This window comes from Kogia breviceps, chromosome 15 (genome assembly GCF_026419965.1).
Source record: "Kogia breviceps isolate mKogBre1 chromosome 15, mKogBre1 haplotype 1, whole genome shotgun sequence".
Classification (NCBI taxonomy): Eukaryota; Metazoa; Chordata; class Mammalia; order Artiodactyla; family Physeteridae; genus Kogia; species Kogia breviceps.
Genome location: NC_081324.1, coordinates 5,916,416 through 5,931,354, shown reverse-complemented (window position 1 = coordinate 5,931,354; position 14,939 = coordinate 5,916,416). Strand labels below are relative to the sequence as shown.

Below are 14,939 nucleotides of genomic sequence, written 5' to 3'. Positions count from 1 at the left end.
AACCACATTAAGAATGGTAACTTCTGTTCTGCAAAATACACTACCAAAATACTTGAAAAAGTATTTTCAGTACACACAGATGTCAGAATTTACCTAACCCAAGATGTAAAGTTGGGCGAGTCAGCATCAGGGCCCATATTCTCCTCCTTGTGGGACACTGAGGTAATGAAACCTGGACCAGACATTCTTGGAAACATGGAAATATAATACCTACTAGCAGAATGCTCTCAATTGGAAAACCTTATCTAAAACAAACAAAAAAGTCTTTTTTAAGATATATTACCTGATCTGACCAGAGCGTCTATTGTAAAAATTTTTTTTAAAAAACGCAGAATTTATGGATTTTAATTTTCTTTTAGTTTTAGTTTTATTCATGTATAGTTGATTTAAAATGTTTAGCTTCAGGGATACAGCAAAGTGATTCAGTTATACATATATTCATTCTTTAGATTCTTTTCTCATACAGGTTTTATCCCAGAATATTGAGTTCCCTGTGCTACACAGTACATCCTTGTTATCTATTTTATATACAGTAGGGTGTATATGTTCCTCCAAATCTCCTGATTTACCCCTCCATCCCCATGTTTCCCTTTTGGTAAACCATACGTTTGTTTTCAGTATCTGTTAAGTCTGTTTCTGTTTTGTAAATAAGTTCATTTGTTTCATTTTTTAAAATTAGATTCCACATATGAGTGTTATCATATATTTGTCTTTCTCTGTCTGACTTACTTTACTTAGTATGATAATCTCTAGGTCCATCTCTGTTGCTGCAAATGGCACTTCATTTTTTATGGCTAATATTCCACTGTGTGTGTATGTGTGTGTGTGTATACACACACACATACACACACCACATCTTCCTTATCCATTTCTCTGTCAATGGACATTTAGGGTGCTTCCATGTCTTGGCTATTGTAAATAGTGTTGCTATGAACATTGGGGTGCATGTGTCCTTTCAGATATGGTTTTCTCCGGATACATGCCCAGGAGTGGGATTGCTGGATCGTATGGTAGCTCTATTTTTAGTTTTTTTAAGGAAAACTCCATACTGTTTGTTTTCCATAGTGGCTGCACCAATTTACATTCCCATCACCAGTGCAGGAGGGTTCCCTTTTCTCCACACTCTCTCCAGCATTTATTGTTTATAGATTTTTTGATGATGGCCATTCTGACCAGTGTGAGGTGATACCTCATTGAGTTTTGATTTGCATTTCTCTGATGATTAGTGATGTTGAGCAGATTTTCATGTGTTTTTTAGCCATCTGTATGTCTTCTTTGGAGAAATGTCTATTTGGATCTTCTGCCCAATTTTTGATCGGGTTGGGGGTTTTTTGGAGATTAATCCCTTGTTGGTTGCTTTGTTTGCAAATATTTTCTCCCACTCTGAGGATTGTCTTTTCATTTCGTTTACGGTTTCCTTTGCTGTGCAAAAGCTTTCGAGTTTCATCAGGTCCCATTTGTTCATTTTTGTTTTCATTTTCATTACCCTAGGAGGTGGATCCAAAAAGATATCGCTGCCATTTATGTAAAAGAGTGTTCTGCCTACGTTTTCCTCTAAGAGTTCTACAGTGTGTCCAGCTTTACATTTAGGTCTTTGATCCATTTTGAGTTTATTTTTGTGTATGGTGTTAGAGAATGTTGTAATTTCATTCTTTTAAATGTAGGTGTTGAGTTTTCCTAGCACCGCTTATTGAAGAGACTGTCTTTTCTCCATTTTATATAGAATTTATGGATTTTGGAGGTGGGCATGGACATTTACTCACCTGTATATTTTCTCTGTTTGACTGATGAAGCATAAAACCAGGAAGCCCCCCAAAACAATAAGATTTCTCAGAAAGTATTTCAGAACCAGTATAAAACATTTACCTGTTACTTGAAAGCCAACAGCATCACAGCATGAGAGAAATGGACATTATTTGGAAACTATGTAGAGATTGCTACCCCTTCAAAGAAGGAAGCTGGGTCTATGTTTGCTCCGGGCTTGTAACCTATGACTTATTAGTAATGTTTATGTTGAGTAAGATCTGTGTTTCACTTGAGTGTGCTTTGACAACTCATTCTATTGCGACATTAAAATAAACATCTCTTATAAATCAAAAAAATCAAAAAGTACCCCAAAAATGAAAAAAATAAGATTTCAAAAACAAAAAGCACAGATTTGAACAAATGTTCACTCTTTATTAACCAACCAATATAGTACAAATTCTACTAAATATGGGCCAAAAAAAAGTGAGTTAATATTTCAAACATTGAAGACAGCTTGATTAAAAACAGTAAGTCATAGAAGAAAACATAAGATCAGGCAAAACCAGAGAGCATATTTTGCATAGAGAAACACACATCAAGCCAAACTATTGGGAAAAGCAAGAGAATAATAAACACAAAGTATGGAATAGTGATTATTCCTCAAGGAGTATGTGATTGCAGAATGCTAACAGCTAGAAAATGTATCAGAATGTTCTTTGGCTTGGCTAGGAGTTCAGAATTGTCATGCTATTCTTCATCCCTTACATTTATTTTATACATATATATGTATACATATTCAAAATATAACTTAGAAAATACTTAAATTATATACGTATAAATCTAAAAGTGGTTTCCTTCAGGTAGGATCACCAGAAGAGAGGGTGTTCGACAAATTTAGCATTTAATTTTTAAATAAACCTCTTTTTTTGCCTGCTCCTAATTGCTTTTTCTTTTGGGGATATATAATTCTAGGACAAAAGACAATTTTTATTTTCAGAAATATTTTGTGGTTTTGCCAAAATGGAAGAAATGTCAAACTGTTCACTTTTTCTAAATCTCACAGAAGATATTTCTGACAAGTTTGAAAAAGTATTTTTCTTTTCTTTTCCTTGCAGCTGTAACTAGACATTTGAGAGTCAACAAACATGCTATTCCAATGTCAGCTCAGCATAATTGTGTAAGGAGAACATAATTTTCAGACGTTCACCGTGTTGTTTAATGTGGAGAATATACATATTACATAGTTGCTTGCAAAATGTATGTCTACATGCACATTATCTGATGGAACTATTAGGTTTAAATGCCATTTAACAGTGACGTCCTGGAAGGTAAAAATGTTCTTTACATCAAATTTTAAGTTATTTTTATGATTATGCATAAAGTTGATTTTTCTACAAATTAAAAAAAAATTACTTTCTGTGTATAGGAATAATTATATGTATATATATATGCAGGTTTGATATTAAAACAAATATTAAAATTAGAATGTACATATACTATTTCATAATAATGCAGACGTTTTTACAGAATGTCTTCAATAGACATTTGGTCTAGAGGTAAGTGATTTTTCATTAGCATTTGCTAATGAAATTGTTATAGTCATAGATCTGATTTCAGATTTTTCTTTTGTGATTGAACTTCTGATTCATGGATCTTGTCACTACTCAACATTTTCTTTGACAATTACAACATCAAGTATTACCTTTTCAAAAATTTCTTTGTAGACACTTGCAATTTATTTCTCCTCCTTTTCTCTTTTTACTCTTTTGGCTTCCTACTCAGATTAGTCCTACATCACTTGGTTACTTGTTGCTCAATTTGGTTGAGTGATTACATTAATTCAAAACTCCAAGTTAAACTATCTTTAACCCCCTTGAATAGACCCTCTGACACTGAACCCCTTTCATAGTCACAGGTTCATGGTGGTCCATTTAAAATGTTGATCTTGCCACGTTTGTGGTAGTGGTGGTTGTGAATGGGGCAAACGCAGGCGTCCACCATCATTGGGATAATTGATTATAACCAGAGATGCTATTCAGTGGTTAGAAGCATCGGATTAGACACACAGTCAGGAGCATATATAGATTTAATGAAATTTTGTTGAGCAAAAATTACACTAGTTAGCAAGGACACTATTTCAGTGATGCATGCCAGATTCACTAAAGCAATCACCTATGTAGAGTAGGAATGATGATACTCAGGAGGACCCAATCAATCAGTCAGGAGGGCCTTGCACGGGAATAATTTTATTCAGTGCCTTGGGAAGCACGATTAATGCAATGCACTGAATCTGATTTTTTTTTTTTTAAAGAACAGCAAAAAAAAAAGCTATTGATTTAATAGAAGCAGAACTATAGCAAAAAAATATAGTCCTTCTTTGAATGTATATAGGAAAGAACTTCATAGCCTGCAACTGAGAAAGTTTCCTAGAATGTATTACCATCAGGCAAAGTTTCCAGGTTATGTGCAAAGTTTTAGGCATACTTGAGGAAATATTCCAGAACAGAGAGGAATATAGTCTCCAAAGCACGAGGTTTAAACAGCTAACTAAATGACTGATAGTCAGAGTCAGTATTGAATGGAGCTGAGTTTAACTAAAAACTCTTGAGTAGTGAGCTGGGCGCTCCAGGGAGCCTTTGCATTATGGAATGTGATGAGAGTCAGAAACATAATTGGGAAATAAATACCTCAGGTGAAAACATTGCGTGTCTGCCTTTAAAATTATAATGAAAAATAGGGGCTAGAAAGATTCAAATCAGACTTATCGTATATTTATATCCAATACACAAAATTTAACAACTGTATGTTGGATGTATATTATTCAAAAACTACTAATATTTGTCAATGGGGACATTCTAATGAGTGGGGAATATGGAGTGACCTTTGACCTATTTGAAAAGATGCATAGTTACAGATGAACTATTGGTTTATACCTTTTAACACCATTTTACTTCTTCTATTGAGAGAGCACTTAATTTTTTTTTTTTACATCTTCATTGGAGTATAATTCCTTTACAATGGTGTGTTAGTTTCTGCTGTATAACAAAGTGAATTAGCTCTACGGATACATATATCCCCATATCTCCTCCCTCTTGCGTCTCCCTCCCTATCCCACCCCTCTAGGTGGTCACAAAGCACCGGGCTGATCTCCCTGTGCTATGCGGCTGCTTCCCACTAGCTAGCTATTTTTACGTTTGGTAGGAGCGCACTTAATTTAAAAACTTTTTTTTTTTATATTTTACATGCAAAATTCTAAACCAACAGTAAAGTTGCTAAAATAAGGATAGGACAAACTGTCATGTACACTTTACCCAGATTTAACAATTAGAACCTTACTATCGCCCTTCATATATTTGCACATGTACATATGTTTGTGTGTAAGTATCAATATGAACAAATACACTTTTATGTGAACCATTTCAGATTCTAAGCTGCATGCATCCTGACCCTTTACGTTTAAATACTTGTGTATTTAGAATAAATAGGGATATTTTGTTGTACAGCTATGGTACATATATCAACTTCAATAAATACAATCCTGATACATTTTATTTCATCTACAGTCCATATTTCATTTTTTCCCAATTGAACCTATATTTATTTATTTATTTTTTTAACTCCAAGACTGGATTCAACCTACGATCAAGCACTGCATTTAACTTCAAAATATTTATAATGTTTAGTCTGGACCATTCCCACGGTGTTTATCTTTTCTGATATTGTACTTTAAAAAATCTAATTCTTTTACTTTTTTAAACAAAATGTTTTTATGGGGAGTTTGGCTGATATTTCCTCAGGTTTAAATGTAGGTTACGCATTACAAATTTGCGTAGTCCGTGCACCATGGCGTATCCTTTGCAGAGCATCACATCCAGAGGCAGCTGCTATTCCTCCGCCCATCACTCGGGCTTCTCCTATTGATCATCTGGTCAAGCAGTAAGGTTTATCCACTGCAGGGTTTTAGCTTTTTCCTCATATAACTAACCGTCTGTGAAAAGATACTTTAAGATCATCTGCATATCTTCATCAACATGTTTCTTTGAACTGAGCATTCGTGAATGGGTTTGCCTGAGCCAACTTTCACAATGATGCCACAAAATGATGTTCTTCTACAGCATGCATTTCCCACAAATTCTCCTGTTGGCATTCCCATTCTACAGTAAATAAGAGTACTCCCTAAGTCTCCTTTTAATTAACATTATTCATTTATTTATTATACCTTTAGAAATGTGAAATCAACAAGTCTAAATAGTTTATAATTAATTATTCTGTTCCTCAAATTGACCCAGATTTGGCTAGATCCTGTGTCCTTTTGACATAGTCCCTTCAGGTTTGTAGGAAACCGAATAACTTTAAGGCATTACAGAATTATCCACTATTATCTTGTACCTACTCTGCCCCAGCCCACTATTCAGCCATTTCTCCAAGGAGTCCTGGTCAAAGAAGTTTTTTTTTAAATCTTAGAAAAATAGAATATTGATAATTAGTAGTTAGATTATTATTTCTAATTTCATAAAAACCCCACCACTACATCTAAAGAAGAGGATAATCACATGTCCTGCTATTTTTGGCCATTCCTAAAGAGCAATTTTGATTAATATGCCATCAAAAATTCATAGCAGAAGAATAACATCCACTACCTTATTGTAGACTTGTAACAATTTTGACAATTTGATTTTTCAAGAAATACAGCAAGTCAGAAAAATTATGAAGAGGCCAACACCTTCTAAATCTGTAAAATTATTTTAAATGCCAGTTACCGTCAAGTGCAGTTTCATGACTTTTTGCATTAAAATCTATCAAACTGTACGAAATACATGTTCCTTTATCACATTTTATGCCATGATTGAGAAAGCAGTTGAATTTGGTCATTTGTCTATATTATAAAATAAATCAGGGAAGATATAAAAACTTCAGCTTAGACCCTGGGGGCAATCACACTGTCAAGGAAAACCACTTTATTTCTCTGGAAAACCTCCTGTGTTTTTTTTTTTTTTTTTTTTTTTTTTTTGCGGTACGTGGGCCTCTCACCGCTGTGGCCTCTCCCGTTGCGGAGCACAGGCTCCGGACGCGCAGGCGCAGCGGCCACAGCTCACGGGCCCAGCCGCTCCGCGGCACGTGGGATCTTCCCGGACCGGGGCACGAACCCGCGTCCCCCGCATCGGCAGGCGGACTCCCAACCACTGTGCCACCAGGGAAGCCCCTTCCTGTGTTTTTGAAATCAGCGAAAAGCATCCGCAAACTAAAAATACTATGAGCTTCTTTCCCAATAAGCCCCTGAGGGTGTGGTTTCGAGGCAGCCACAGCCCCACACATGCCCATCAGATGGGAGAACCCACCACAATCGCCTTTGGTGGACAAAACCATCTCTCTGGGAGCTGCTGAGGAACAGGGTACCTACCCCTCCTGGTCAGATCAGGAACAGCCTGGACTCAAACTTTATCGACGTATTGTCACTGAACGTGAAATGTTTTGTACCTTAAAAATATTTGTTTGCCCCGATACTTACAGGTTACTTAGCCTACGTTTTAAAACGTCCTATTAAAAAAGGATAAAATCACTGGGAAACTTTAGTTCGACACTGGAAGGAAAGGCCAAACATTTTAAAGATGGCAGTTTCTTCTGAGTACAGTTGTAATTTTCTTACACTTGCAAATGTATATTTTTTAAACCTGGTAAAAAATTCTAGATTTATGAAACTAAGAAGAAATGGGTAGCAATAGCGAGTAAAAATGTGAGAAATAATAATGGAAGGATTCTGGCGCTCCATAATCGTTATCAGCAACAGTCAAATAGGAGTCCCCCAAATTTACCTTGCTGGAAATATTTTCCACCTACCACTTGTGCACACTTTCTCTGCCAAGACTATCAAAACTCATTGTGCCTTTGTTTCCTGCTTGTGTCAGTTCGTGCAAGAAGCCCAGGATCTTTACCCTCCACATGTCTGTTGCCCAGTCTTCATACTTCCCAAGCCTCTGAAATATTTTCACTTTTCTCCCCTCAGAAACTCCACTCCCCAAATCACCAACCTCTACTCTGAACCTGCCCCTGTTGCTGTAACCGAGGTCTGCTTTCAGCCATCGATACTGTCCGTGTTGTTGCTGTTTTTCCCCGTGCAGCCTTCTTACCTGGGCCTGGGGAGTGTCAGTCGTCTCCCTCCAGTAATGCCCCCTTCTTCATAAAAACCCACTGCAGTGCACTTGGACTAAACACACTCAACATTGAGCAGCTGCAGGTCCCCCAGCGCTTCTGCAATAATTGTGTGTGTCTGTGTTGTGTGCATGTGAGTATAAGTGTGTGCACTGCCGATGCCTACTTAGTCCTTCCAATCCATTCATTTCTCTTTTCCTTCACCTCTTCTCCCCTACGGATCGTGCCCCCCACCATGCCTCACCCATCCATGTCCATGGTCACGCTGCAGCTTTTCATTACCAGTCACAGTAACACCAACATCATCTCACTGTTGAACATTTCTCTCTCCATCATCCGTTAAACTTCCGGCAAACTTCCTGTGGCAGCTCACGTCCATCACTTATCAACTCCACAAGAACTTCCAATCTATTTGTTTTCACTTTATCATCCCTCCTAACATAAAGTCCCTTCACATCCTAAAGTCCCTAAACTTACAAGCTTAAAATCTGTGGAGCATTATTATAATTATTCCCTCGCCTACAACTTAAACCAATGTATTCCTTTGTTTCCTTACGATGTTCTGCTGAATAAGCCACATATCTTTTAGGTGTCACTCTCTATGGTTGTCATGGCCTCATAGTAGAACTCCGTTGGGAAAAAATAATCGTGGCAGCTGCTTCTCTATTTCACTTCATGGTCAGTAACTTTAGGAAGGCACTTGATGTTCCCTGGCAATCAGTCGATCTTTCCATACTATTTCCTCCCCCTCCCCCCTCCTCTCTCTCCCCCACTCTTGAGAGGGATGCCCTTACCTTTTATCCTCATCCTCACAGGTGTAAAGTGATATCTCATTCTGATTTCCATCTCCCTGATGACTAGATACGGATCATCAACAAAACCTTCCCCAACAGTATCCCCGCTTTAACTGCCTGATGTGCTTCGGTGTATCTTCAAGGCAGCAAAGTGATCATTTCAAAACACAGGCCACACAGCAGCACAACAAACAACCCAATCCAAAAATGGGCAGAAGAACTATAGACATTTCTCCACAGAAGATATACAGATTGCCAACAAACACATGAAAGAATGCTCAACATCACCAATCATTAGAGAAATGCAAATCAAAACTACAATGAGATATCATCTCACACCGGCCAGATTGGCCATCATCAAAAACTCTAGAAACAATAAATGCTGGAGAGGATGTGGAGAAAAGGGAACCCTCTTGCACTGCTGGTGGGAATGTAAAATGATACAGCCACTATGGAGAACAGTATGGAGGCTCCTTAAAAAGCTACAAATAGAACTACCATACGACCCAGCAATCCCACTACTAGGCATATACCCTGAGAAAACCATAATTCAAAAAGAGTCATGTACCAAAATGTTTATTGCAGCTCTATTTACAATAGCCAGGACATGGAAGCAACCTAAGTGTCCATCAACAGATGAATGGATAAAGAAGATGTGGCACATATATACTCAGCCATAAAAAGAAATGAAACTGAATTATTTGTAATGAGGTGGATAGACCTGGAGTCTGTCATACAGAGTGAAGTAAGTCAGAAGGAGAAAAACAAATACCGTATTCTAACACACATATATGGAATCTAAAAAAAAAAAAAAAAAATGTCATGAAGAGATTAGTGGTAGGACGGGAATAAAACACAGACTTACTAGAGCATGGACTTGAGGATATGGGGAGGGGGAAGGGTAAGCTGGGACGAAGTGAAAGAGTGGCAGGGACATATATACACTATCAAATGTAAATTAGATAGCTGGTGGGAAGCTGCCGCATAGCACAGGGAGTTCACCTCTGTGCTTTGTGACCACCTAGAGGGGTGGGATAGGGAGGGAGATGCAAGAGGGAAGAGATATGGGAACATATGCATATGTATAACTGATTCACTTTGTTGTAAGGGAGAAACTAACACACTATTGTAAAACAGTTATACTCAAAGATGTTAAAAAAAAAAAAAACACAGGCCAAATCATGTTATTTCTTGGTTCAAATTACTCCTAAATTTACTCAGAAAAGAATAAAGGCCAAAGTTATTAATATGACCACATTACTTTCCATGTCTGTTTACTGTGATACTTTTTTGTTTACTCGGGTAAAGTAATTTTCTCCTAACTTACTCCTTCGATGTTTTTTCAACACGTAAGAAATTTACTGAACTCTGTGTCTTGGCATTCATCCCTTCTGCATGCGATGTTCCCTGACATTATTCAGCTCTGTGAACCAGGCACCTTCTCAGAAAATACTGCTCTCCACACCCTATCTAAAATTTCCATACTCCCGAGTTTGCTAATTCTCTATTTTTTGTTAGCTCTTATCACTGATATTCCATAAATGCTTACTCGTTACTTGCTTACTATATGCATATTCCTTTAGAATACAAGCTCAACGAGGGTGAAAAACTTATCTTTTTTCACTTCTGTATTCCAGCCGTTATTGAAGTACCTGGGCCGTAGTTGTTTGTGTATTCAATTAATTAAAATAGAATAGACAACACTCACTTTATTGTTCTTCTGTTTTAATACTTGGAGCAAAGTCTCATGTGACTGAATGTGCTATACCCCCCATGCAAAATTGAGTATCCCCGCACCAAATTTAATATATCTGTCGCTCCGGGGAGTTCTACGGACACTGTGAGGCTAAGCATTTCCTGGAAAGATTGCCTACGTGGTTTTCTCACGTTACACACGAGGACCACTTGAGCTGTGGACGTAGCTTCTAAACCACATTCCACTGTATGAGTGTCTGATAGTGTGGAGACAACCACCAGGAACATTAGATTATCTGTTATTGTTTTGACCTTTCCCCACCTTTGTTTCTATGAACAAAAATTGCTTACAGGCTAAGCTCAATCAGCTAAACGTAGACTCACACTAACTTTGTCATGGGCCCTGAGATATTCCTCCAAAACTCTCAGCTAGGAGAAAAATAGTTTCCTAAATTTTAGACATACATTTTAGAACTTCCGGAAGGCAGTGTTCTGTCCTAACTTACCTTCCTCTGTTCCACCCTGTTTATCCCTTTTGAATGTGGTAGTTACAAGGCACTTCCTCTAAATCCAGTGTACAAACACATGCACAAACTATCATTTTTTATCTCCACAAATTACACACATGTAAGTTTCAACGAGATAAGTAAGGAGTGAAGAGAAAACTGCCCTTTGCCAACAACTCTGAGCGACCTTGAGAACTCTGAAACATAGTTAAAGACTGACCATTCTGAAACTGAAAAGTATTATTTTTAGACGCTGGCAACTCAACTGACAAACTCTCAGACCTTTAAATACTACACTGTAAACATTTTTGGGGGAAAAGATTTTTGCTGGAGGATCCGGCAGGAATTTGCATTGTCCAAAGCTAAGCAATCGCTGACTGCTTTATTTTGGATGAGGTCTTACTTTTTTCTTTGGATGAGACAGATGTCTGGCTCCACCTTCTTGGGATTAGGTCAACATCAAGTTGCTGGACTGATGCAAAAGAAACTAATCCTGCTACGTACGTATGCAATAATAAGTATAAAATAAACAAAAAGCATATTCACCACTTTCAAGAGTGTAAAGTGCTTTCACAAGCATTAAATCATTTGTTTCTCTCATAAGCCATACAATTTGTAGGCTCACCTAACGTTTAGAGATGAGAAAAGTGACAGGCAGAAATGTTGCTAATGTTACACAGGTGGTCAAAGACAATCCTTGCTCAATTAAAACGTGCTTGCTTGGGCTTCCCTGGTGGTGCAGTGGTTGAGAGTCCGCCTGCCGATGCAGGGGACGCGGGTTCGTGCCCCGGTCCGGGAGGATCCCACGGGCCGCGGAGCGGCTGGGCCCGTGAGCCGTGGCCGCTGAGCCTGCGCGTCCGGAGCCTGTGCTCCGCAACGGAAGAGGCCACAGCAGTGAGGCCCGCGTACCGCAAAAAAAAAAAAAAAAAATCTGCTTGCTTTGTAATTTTAAAATTACTTTTAGCAAACATAGGAATATATTCTTTGTATGGAAACACATAGAACAAAAGAAAATTCAGTGTAGGTTATAAAAGAAAGTAAACCAAATGACACAATTTATGTAAAATATTTTCAAATTGACCTGGCAGAAAAACTCCTCGTAGAAATTGGTCACCTTGCCCATTTCCCTTCCATAATTCTGCTTCACATACCCCGTTCCACAGCAATTATTTCAGAAGAAAACTGTAGGAAAGCTCTCAGTTTAAGTTTGTGAACTAACTCATTTTAAAGTGATTTTAGAAAGTTTATTTTTGAGCTAACATGTTGAATAGCTCTACAGCTTTTATTGAGATGTTACAGCATAAAAACCTTTGTCCAACTTTGAAAATCTGTGTTGGTTTATTAATTACTGTGGACTTATTCTAAAGTGTTTCACTAACACTTAAGGGACTTTAATGTAGAGTGTCTTGTAAGTGAGTTGTGAATTAGAGACAATTTGGGGGGTGGGGTTTATATATGCTTCATTACTCATCTTCCTAGTTTAGAATATCTTCGAATTACATTCTCACCTCTCTATTAGGTATAAGCATGTGAATTTCTGAGCTTTCTTTAGAATTAGACAAAGAACATTAGATAAAACATTTTCATTCTGAGTGATAAACTCATTTCTCTTTTTTGTACTTTTCTTTTACAAATTAAAGTTGTTGACTGTATGTTTTTTAAAGGGAAAAAAAGGAAAATGTTCTCACAGGCAAAATTCATAGCATTTACTGGGGCAAGTTTTTGTCAATTTTAATGACAGACAAATATTAAACAAGGAGAGAAAATTGTATTGCTGACATATGCAAGTCCGAATGACACTGAAAACAGTCAATATTTCTTAGCCATGTTTTATCTGAAAAATATGTGATAAACTCCTAAGTGCCTCATTTATCTCCCCAAGATCAAGCATTTATGCTACAGCAAATCCTCCTTATGTGATAGGGATTTTAAATGGCAGCAGAATCTAATATGAACACTGATTTGAGAAAATCAAAATCAATTTGAGTTTTAGATAGTTGGGGATTGTGGTATTAGCTAAGTGTCCATAGGAAGATAATTTAAATCATTGTACCAAGATGTTAAACTTTCTATTTTTATCAACTTGCTTTTATATCTTTCAGTAACATGTAAACTACTTACAGGTACTTTCTGCTTTTCTATCGCCTAAAAAGTCATTATATTTTCATTTATTTAAGTGCAGTGAGTTCACACAATTAATTTGTAAATCATCTATTTAAAGCAACACGTTGTGTATATCACATGGTATTGTAAACACCTGGGCGTGAATAATGATTTTTTTTTTTTTTTATAGTAGTGGATACAATAACAGTGTTCAACCTTGACAGTATACATCTGTATTTTCAAAGTCAAATTACTTTTTTTCTGAAAATCCCATGATAATTGTTGTATTTGGTAAGCACGCCATAATGAGCTATTTTAGAATATTTTCTTTAACAAGCTCAAATGCCCGCTTTTGGTCACTCACTCACCTGGATTCTGACCAGGGATTCTCGACTTTGCATGTGCATGTGAATGACCTCGGGAACCTTTCAAAACTCAGATTCAGGATGGGGTCTGAGAGCCCGCGTCTCTGACAGCCTCCTAAGGCAATGAAGATGCAGGTCCCCACGCTGCACTGGCAGTGAACAGGGTCTTCAACACCTTGTTTGTGGTGCTTTGGTCTCCGGCTCTTACAAAACAGGTTTCTATCATTAAGTGATTAAGTGTATGCAGATAACCAGAGTATTTAAAATCTTGTATGTTTTAGAGAAGCCTACTGGTATTAAACTGGCCCATTTACCTCTTATTTTCCATCCTTGTATTTTTGGTTAGTCTTTTTATTTTTTTGTATTGATGTAAATCATTTTACCTCAGATAGTTGAATTTGTTTCTGAAATTCCATTAACCCTTGCTTTACATTTTATTTTTCAGCTGATAAAATAAAAATTAACTTTTGCCCCACACACCTACGGTCAGTTAATCGTCGACAAAGGAGGCCAGAATATACGATGAGAAAAAGACAGTCTCTTCAGCAAGCAGTGCTGGGAAAATTGGACAGCTACATGTACATCAGTGAAGTTAGAACACACCTTCTCACCATACACAAAATAAACACGAAATGGCGTAAGGACTTAAACATAAGACCATAAAACTGCCAGAAGACAACACAGGCAAAACACTGTCTGACATAAATCGTACCAATGTTTTCTTAGGTCAGTTTCCCAAAGCAATAGAAATAAAACCAAAAATCAACAAATGGGACCTAATCAAACTTACAAGCTTCTCACAGCAAGGGAAACCATAAACAAAACAAAAAGACAGTCTACAGAACGGGAAAAAAAAATGTTTGCAAACAATTCAATTGACAAGGGCTCAATTTACAAAATATAAAACAGCTCATACGACTCAACAATGAAAAACCAAGCAGCCCAACTGAAAAATGGGGAGAAGACCTAAAGAGACATTTCTCCAGAGAAGACATACAGATGGCCCATAGGCACATGAAAAGCTGCTCAACATCGCTAATTATCAGAGAAATGCAAATCAAAACTGCAATGAGGTACCACCTCACGGCGGTCAGAACGGCCATCATTCAAAAGTCTACAAGTAACAAATTCCGGAGACAGTGCAGAGAAAAGGGAACCCTCCTCCACTGCTGGTGGGAATGTAAGTTGGTGCAGCCACTGTGGAGAACAGTATGGAGGTGCCTCAGAAAACTAAAAATAGAACTACCATATGATCCAGCAATGTCACTCCTGGACATATATCCAGATACAACTGTAATTCACAAAGATTCATGCACCCCTATATTCATAGCAGCACTATTCACAATAGCCAAGACTTGGAAACAACCTAAATGTCCACCAACAGATAAATGGATAAAGAAGATGTAGTACACACATATATATATATATATATATATATATATATATATATATATTAAATGGAATACTACTCAACCATAAAAAAGAACAAAATAATGCCATTTGCAGCAACATGGATGCACCTAGAAATTATCATACTAAGTAAGGAAGAAAAAGACAAATATCATATGATATCACTTATA

The 14,939-nt window shown here is 37.3% G+C and overlaps 1 protein-coding gene across 2 annotated transcripts in view; it reads left to right on the top strand.

Moving 5' to 3' along the window:
- Positions 1 to 14,729, top strand: part of SOCS6 (suppressor of cytokine signaling 6) — a 1,023,578-nt gene extending 1,008,849 nt beyond the window's left edge. For both annotated transcript variants that reach the window (XR_010836697.1, XR_010836699.1), the window contains one exon: positions 13,805 to 14,729. The gene's annotated coding sequence lies outside the window, so the exon portion shown is untranslated. The remainder of the gene's footprint in view (positions 1 to 13,804) is intronic.
- The last annotated feature ends 210 nt before the right edge of the window (positions 14,730 to 14,939 follow it).